The sequence below is a fragment of the Akebia trifoliata genome, chromosome 2 (assembly GCF_017979445.1).
Source record: "Akebia trifoliata isolate Shusen 1 chromosome 2, ASM1797944v1, whole genome shotgun sequence".
In the NCBI taxonomy this organism is placed as follows: Eukaryota; Viridiplantae; Streptophyta; class Magnoliopsida; order Ranunculales; family Lardizabalaceae; genus Akebia; species Akebia trifoliata.
This window is the reverse complement of record NC_141376.1, coordinates 23,767,634-23,775,532: the sequence shown is the minus strand read 5'-3', so window position 1 is coordinate 23,775,532 and position 7,899 is coordinate 23,767,634. Positions and strand designations below refer to the sequence as shown.

The following is a 7,899-nucleotide window of genomic DNA, read 5'->3' as shown; positions in this document are numbered from 1 at the left end:
GATTACAGACGAAGAATTTGTTATCATTTGATGGGCATCGAAAGAGGAGCAAACCATTAAAAGATGCTTCAAATAGTATACTAACATCATTCATGTAGTCTTTTAGGTGAAACTGGAATTTCTTTGGGCTCACAACTATCTCTTGTAAGTTGATAGAGAAGTTTGTACACTTGAATTTATTTAACCACGTGAAGATCACATTTGGCTGAAAATTCATTGTACGATGGGCGAGTTGGGCACGGGCAAAGTTCTGATCTGATATTAAGTGGTACCAAAACTTGCATAGTCTTGAATCTGATGAGAGACTCTGCAGGGACTCTCAATAGGATCGCGTAGATGATATCCTTTGAGAGGAGAAGACGATCCATATCCATGCTTTCCATAGAAGTATAAAAATCAGCAGCCTGCATAAAACTAAATTTTAATGATTCTAATAATTCGGCTTTGTAGCTCTATCTAGTCTAGAAGGAAAATTGGATTAATTTCTTAGTATATTAGAAAATCATAGAGTCTGAAACATTTATTCCATAAAATATTGTAATTCTTAAAAGGTGGTTTGTGATAGAAAAGTGCAAACAGTTAGTAATATGCCAAAAATATTAAAGAGGCCACACATGATAGGCACAACCAACAAAGTTTGCAACCCATAAAGGTAATCCCAAATAGACTAACTAAATTCATAAAATTCTATTCTATCTTCTTGTAGTTATTTTCTTTGGTTCAATCTTTATTTACCTTCACACCACATCAACTCAAAATCAACTTGAAGCTAATATAAATTTAGGGTTTTCAATGGATAACAATCTGTTCGAATAAAACTAAATCCGAATCCGAAAATATTATTTAATATCTGAATTCGAATTGGAATCTGACAGATATTCTAAAAATAATAGTTTAAATTCATAACCGGTTGTCCTATTGAATATCGAATGATATGTGCGTCGATTGATGAAAAAATGAGGTTCTTTTGGCACCACAATCGCTCAAGATAAATAGGATTTTTAGAGGAATTTTTTTTTTAATCCATCTCAGATTGTTGAGGATCTTCTCAATCTCTTTTACTCACGTTTCTTCTAAACTTTGTAATTTCTCATTGGAGATCTGCAAAAAAAAAAAAAAATTTCCCGAAAATTGAGTGATTTCTTGAATCAAATATCCAAAATCATGAGCCCAATGTGTAAAGGGTAGTGTTCGGCTACCAATGTTAAGGGAGCAAAAATTTGTCTTATGTGGGTTAAAAGTTTCGGATTGGGCTGATTTTCATGAGGATGATCTATGATCTATATGGTGAGGAGACAATCCTCACAAAAAAATCAGTTCAATCAGAAACTTCTAACCCATGAAAAGTGATTTACAAATTAACAATAAAAAATTGACAGTCCACAATTCTAAACCAATTTGATGGGGTTAAAAGTTTCAGATTCGACTCATTTTTTGTGAGGATGATCTTCTCATTACAGAGATCATCCTCACAAAACAACATCCCGATCTGAAACTTTTAAGTCATCTAGGACAAAGGCATTGGCTCCCTAACATTGGTTGCCAACCGCACCCCCCCTCCCACACACACACATATATATATATATATGGGTCCTGTTCGGCACCCTAAGTTTTACCACACACTTTAACAAACGCGTTTTGTCTTACATGGGTTAGAAGTTTTGGAATGAGCTGATATTTGGTGACGATGATCTCTATGGTGAGGAGATCATCCTCACCAAAAATCAGCTCATTCCAAAACTTCTAACCCCATCAAAATTGATTTACAAAAAATGGACGGTCCACGATTTTTCAACGTGTAAACATGGGGCTAAACATTTCGGAATGGGCTGATTTTTGGGGAAGATGATCTTCTAATCATAGAGATCATCCTCACCAAAAATCAGCTCATTCCAAAACTTCTAACCCATGTAGGACAAAAAACGTTTGTTAAAGTGTGTGGTAAAACTTAGGGTGCTGAACATTTCCCTATATATATATGGGTCCCGTTCGGCACCCTAAGTTTTACCACACACTTTAACAAACGCGTTTTGTCTTACATGGGTTAGAAGTTTCGGAATGAGCTGATCTTTGGTGAGGATGATCTCTATGGTGAGGAGATCATTCTCACCAAAAATCAGCTCATTCCAAAACTTCTAACCCCATCAAAATTTATTTACAAAAAATGGACGGTCCACGATTTTTCAACGTGTAAACATGGGGCTAAACATTTCGGAATGGGCTGATTTTTGGGGAGGATGGTCTTCTAATCATAGAGATCATCCTCACCAAAAATCAGCTCATTCCAAAACTTCTAACCCATGTAGGACAAAAAACGTTTGTTAAAGTGTGTGGTAAAACTTAGGGTGCTGAACATTTCCCTATATATATGGGTCACGTTCGCTGGCTAACGGATTAGCCTACGCTTTAGCAAACGTATTGAAATCGTTGGATTAAATACGATCAGACGGTTGAGATTGAACCTAAACGCGATCTGCGTTTAAGTTATAAACTATAGATGATTTACAGCGCCGTCCTTACATTTTTAAATATTTAATATTACCTCCCTGAGCTGAATTCAAAGAGGGAGAGTTATTCTCTCTCGCCTGAAACCCTCTCGACCTTCTTCTCACTCTCTCATTCTCTATCGCTCTTGCTGCAACTTCCTCCTCTCAACCAACTCCTTCTCGTCCCTCTCTCTCACTCTCTCATTCTCTCTCCGTATTCTTTCTCGCTCTCGCTGAAATCCTGTTTGAACGGCTTCGCAACTACCTCCCTCTCGACGAAGACAGGTACGCACGCTCTCTCTCTCTCTCTCTCCTCCCATCACTCTTTTATATTAATTTGATTTCCGATTTGATGAAGATAAAAAATCCGTAATTATTTAGGATTTTTTTCAATTCCGATTTGAGAATATTTCATCTAGCTTTCATTGTTGGTCTTTCTGTCTTTGGCAGGTACTCAATGTCGACAAACCATGAGGAACATTCACTAGACCAATCTTTCGATGCGGTCATTATGACGGTGAGTAAACTTGCTCTATGGAAAATTTCAAGTTTAATAATAGTGTAATAAAAATATAAAAAAATTACCAATTATCTTTTTTAGATTTTTTAGAATAGCATAAAATTTTAGTTTCAGATAATTCAATTTAATAAGTGATACAGTAACTTGAACCAAACTTTTGTAATGTTTGAGGATGGAATGTAGCAACAATTGAAGTTATTTAATAGTTTTTTGTTTGAGTCGTAGGACAGTGATAGTCTTTTATAGTGCTGGAGTTGTTTGAAAGTGTTATAATCCTTTTTAATGTCGAGGTAATAACTTGAACCAGACTTTTGTAATGCTTGAATTGTGTGTTTTAATATCTTTAATTGGGGCGTGATAAGTAAAAGTTGGGGTGCCAATAGCAGCTCTCAAACTTTCGGTTTCTAGTAAATCTGCTCCAAACACATTTTCAATGGGTGTCCTGCAAGGAGAAAGAACTGCCCACTGTTAAGATCAATGCCGCTGATGTGGACATTATTTCAAATGAGCTAGAGGTTAGTATGTCTTGCCATCTTACTGTTATACTTGGCGTGCTTTCGTCAACATAGCTGTGGGAATGGAAGCAAGTATCCAATTATGAATTAGTAGGCTAATATAGACATGTGTATGAACCTCAATGACATTCTTGACTTTCAGGTATTTGAGAAGAAGGCAAAGGCATGGTATGCCTCCAAGGGAAATATCCCTTACTTCGAGACTTCTGCAAAAGAAGGTTTCAATGTGGAAGCAGCTTTTGAGTGCATAGCAAGGAGTGTTCAGGTTGACAACAAAGATCCTCGGGTTGTGAATGTTAAAAGTGTTTGGTTGCAGTATTAATTTGTTTTGGGATGGAACGGCAACTACATTTTCTCCTCTTCCATTCATTATTACCCTGATAAATTCAAGGAACTTTATTAAGGTTCTATGTGTATTGCAAGTGGTCGAAATGAGAGAAACTTTGTTAAGGCTTTGAATTATTGTTTTTTGCCCCAATGTTGTATTAAGATCGTGCCTCATTTGCTTATTTATCGTACATATCATTAGTATTGTACTCTAATTCAAAGCCTCTTTTTCTTCCATGTGGTCTACACCTAATCCATTTTTGAGGAAAATTCATCCTGAAAGAACAAAATCATGTTACTGCAAGTGAAACAAATGCTTATTTGAATAGGGAAATGCTAGCCTGACTAACAGGTTGACGTGCTCTGTCAGCATGACTGTTGGGATGCAAGGATTCCTTGGAAAAGTGTATTAATCCTTAGAAGATTGGAATTATCTCAATGAAATATGTGTTTTTTCTCAAATTGTAAGGGTTATGTTGATGGAGAGCCCCAAGCAACTAGACCTTCTTTATGGTGGGATTTTATATTATTTAAAGTAGCAACAAAGGAAAGTCAATTATGGTCTTATGCCTTGTTGACTGTTGGTATCCTTTGATAAAGGGATATTTTCTTTGGAGATAAGTGCTGATGATAATTTATATACCTATGGACTTGTTGAAATTCAAAAAATTCCAGGTTTGTTTGTGTTGAGACTGCCAAGATTATATACACGCACAAGCATGTTATAAGCTCCTGTAGCAGATCCTAATACCCAACAAGCATATTTTGGATTACATATTTGAAATCCAAAATTTAATATTTTAATCTAGTGGCTTCTCATTGATAACATTATTACAAACTGTAGACACCCCATTTTTGCATCCGCCTGATTAATCAACTTGTCAACCCGATCACAAGGATTCCCAATGATGGATGTGTATTTCGTTGCTTTATTTTGTTACCAGATATGTTTCAGAAATCCGGATGAGGTATCTCGAACTGACAAAACTTAGAAACCACGCTACGCTAGGTAGGAAAATACGACCCCAGAAACATAGAAATCATCATCTTGCAAATAAAAAGAAGCTTCACGATAAAAATCACTAAATTACCAAAATACCCCTAACATCAAAACAACTCTAGAGCCTGCATTACGCTTAGGAAAACCCACTCAAACACATAAAACTAATCAAGTCAATCTCATAAGACTAAAGTCAAAACCCTAAAACCCTAAAGACTAAGTCAAAACCCTAATTGAAACCCTAAAAGAAACCCTAATCAAACCCTAAAATGCTTCTAAAAACTTTATAAATAAGAGCCTCCACACCCTATTTTCGTATCAAAGAAAAAACCCTAGAAAAAGTAGGTGAAGAAGCCTCCTCCATAACCTCCCCAAAACCCTAATTTTGGAGCCCCAACTCCTTCCCTAACACCCCTACTACTCTCCGATTTTAGCCTAAAAAACACCCAAAAACCTCTCAAAAACACCCCAAAAATCCACCACAAATTCAAAGCATCCAGATCCAAGTAAGAGACACCTTGCCTCGGAGATCAGGAATCAGATCCGGAGACAAAACGAAGCAAGGAGTACGGTACAAGGAACTGTTTATTTTCAGATCTGAGGGAATAGCACCTTTGCAGATCAAAGGTAAATTTTTATTATTTTTTTTAAATCTAGTTTATCATTAGCGATGTAGATCTATTTGGAATAAGTAGAGACCGGCATTGGCCGGGCGGGGTTGGTGCCTAACACCTTCCAACCCCGTAACATGATCCCCGGATTCAGATTTCTATGCAGATTAGTTCTTTTTTATCCATTGTAGAGTCATTTATGGTTCCTAGACCTAAACTAGGTGGCGACTCCCAAACCTCAAGGGTCAAAAGCGGATCCGCGCACCCCGCGGATCGAGGGCGCTTTCACAAACATTGTTAACCGCAGCTTAGTATTATGGCGTACAGAACAAAACAAAATGGACAACAAAAACTAAATCCAAGATTCACAATTTAGGGAAGCAACATGACCAGCCTCAACATGATCTCATGCTGAGCTTTTCCTAGCCCAGGGTTAGGCTTGGGCTGAGATTTCAGAATGTGGCTGAAATTTCAGACTCAACCCACCTCAACGCAATGTGTCTATTCTGCCACAATTTTCCCATTTGAGCAAAAATCAGTCAATTGATAGTTTTTAAGCTTCTAACCATAGGATGCAAGGAAGGATAATTACACTATGTAAGCATCATATATAATACATATATATTTTGTGCTTGGGGTTGGTGATGATCAGCTTTGGTTGGCCCCTGTTTGGTGATGATCAACTTTGGTTGGCCCCCAAGCTCCCTATGCTGCACCCCAATCCCAACAAAATATGCTCACAAGAAATAAGACACACATAACACAATCCAAGAAAAAGAACCCAGATAAATAGGAGAGAGAGACACTAGAAACTAACTTAGAAGGTAACCTGGAATTCACCAATGCCAGGATATCTCCACCTCTGCTTTACAGGATATGCTGGGTACTGTAGCTCTCCACATGGACCCAATCCAAAGAATTTCCTGAGCATGCACTCTGCAGCCATTCTACTCTCCAAAACAACACAATCTCTATATTCCATTGATTTGGATGTGTGACTGGACATAGTAGTGGACCTAACATGAAAGATATATCCATGTAGACATTAAACCAAGTTGCCTTTCAATTAAGATATAGAGAAAAACATGAAAGGAACTTGGAAACATCAGAATCCTTACAGAAGCTTTATCAAATGTGCTCTGCCCTACACCAACAGCAATAACGGGAAGGCCCTGGAAAAAAAAAAAGAGGATGACAATTTTAAGTTGCAGTGCATGAGAGAGTATTACACTATTTGTCACCCACCCACTATGGCTTGACTAACATCAACAACATTGCAATAATCAGAATATTTTAGTTTTTTTTTTTAAAGAGTATTACACTATTTTTCCTCCTAATTGCAATAATCAGAAATATTTTGTAACAGTCACTGCTTTTAATCACATAATCAATCAAGAATGATTAAATGAAAAAAAATAAAAAATTTAAAATAAGAACTGAAACAATTCACAATGCAGAAAAAGCAAATCATATATGTAAACCTAAATACATGAAAGAATAGAAAGAGTCATCTTATTCCATACCTCTGAGTGTCGAATTGGTTAAACCCTTGGTTATTAGAATGCAAAGAACCCTAACCCTTCCTCGATTTCTCCAAAGTACTTTGCTGCCGATGGAGAGCATAGACAGCCCTCAAACAGAGTTCATGATCGGAATAAAAAAAAGTCCTAAATAATTCTCAAATCAGAATAAAAAACCCTAAATATATATATTTTTTAAAAACCTAATCAAATTAATCCAAAAAAATGAAATCGGAAATCAAATTAATATAAAAGAGTGATGGGAGGAGAGAGAGAGAGAGAGAGAGAGAGAGAGCGTGCGTACCTATCTTCGTCGAGAGGGAGGTAGTTGCGAAGCCGTTCGAACAGGGTTTCAGCGAGAGCGAGAGAGAATACGGAGAGAGAATGAGAGAGAGGGACGAGAGGGAGGTGGTTGAGGGGAGGAAGTTGCAGCGAGAGCAATAGAGAAGGAGAGAGTGAGAAGAGGGTCGAGAGGGTTTCAGGCGAGAGAGAATAACTCTCTGTGTCTTTGAATTCAACTCAGGGAGGTAACATTAAATATTTAAAAATATAAGGACAGCGCTTTAAATAATCTATAGTTTATAACTTAAACGCAGATCGCGTTTAGGTTTAATCTCAACCGTCCGCTCGTGTTTAATCCAACGATTTTAATACGTTTGCTAAAGCGTAGGCTAATCCATTGGCCAGTGAACGGGACCCCATATATATATGGGAAATGTTCAGCAACAAACATTTTGACAAACATTTTGGCAAAACATTTTTCAAAATATGGGTTAGAGGCTTTGGAATGGGCTGATTTTTGGTGAGGAAAATCTCTACGGTAAGGAGATCATCATCACCAAAAATCAACCCATTCTAAAACTTCTAACCCATCAAAAATGGTTTACAAAAAATGGACGGTCCACGATTTTTCAACTTGT

At 37.1% G+C, this 7,899-nt stretch overlaps 2 long non-coding RNA genes across 7 annotated transcripts; one reads left to right on the top strand and one right to left on the bottom strand.

Moving 5' to 3' along the window:
• Positions 1-272: 272 nt before the first annotated feature.
• On the bottom strand, positions 273-7,458 carry LOC147409931 (uncharacterized). 5 transcript variants are annotated; one of them, XR_015175482.1, is made up of 5 exons: positions 7,284-7,457; positions 6,983-7,126; positions 6,578-6,631; positions 6,289-6,475; positions 273-404 (listed from the first exon to the last, which is right to left on the bottom strand). It is a non-coding gene; the product is annotated as an uncharacterized LOC147409931 (long non-coding RNA). The 5 variants fall into 5 exon arrangements; XR_015175483.1 differs by having other exon boundaries at positions 283-404; positions 6,277-6,475; positions 7,284-7,458; XR_015175484.1 differs by lacking the exon at positions 273-404 and adding an exon at positions 806-1,101 and having other exon boundaries at positions 7,284-7,458.
• On the top strand, positions 2,608-4,081 carry LOC147409932 (uncharacterized). 2 transcript variants are annotated; one of them, XR_015183255.1, is made up of 4 exons: positions 2,608-2,771; positions 2,937-3,296; positions 3,393-3,521; positions 3,664-4,081. It is a non-coding gene; the product is annotated as an uncharacterized LOC147409932 (long non-coding RNA). The 2 variants fall into 2 exon arrangements; XR_015183250.1 differs by lacking the exon at positions 2,608-2,771 and having other exon boundaries at positions 2,803-3,296; positions 3,664-4,071.
• Positions 7,459-7,899: the final 441 nt, after the last annotated feature.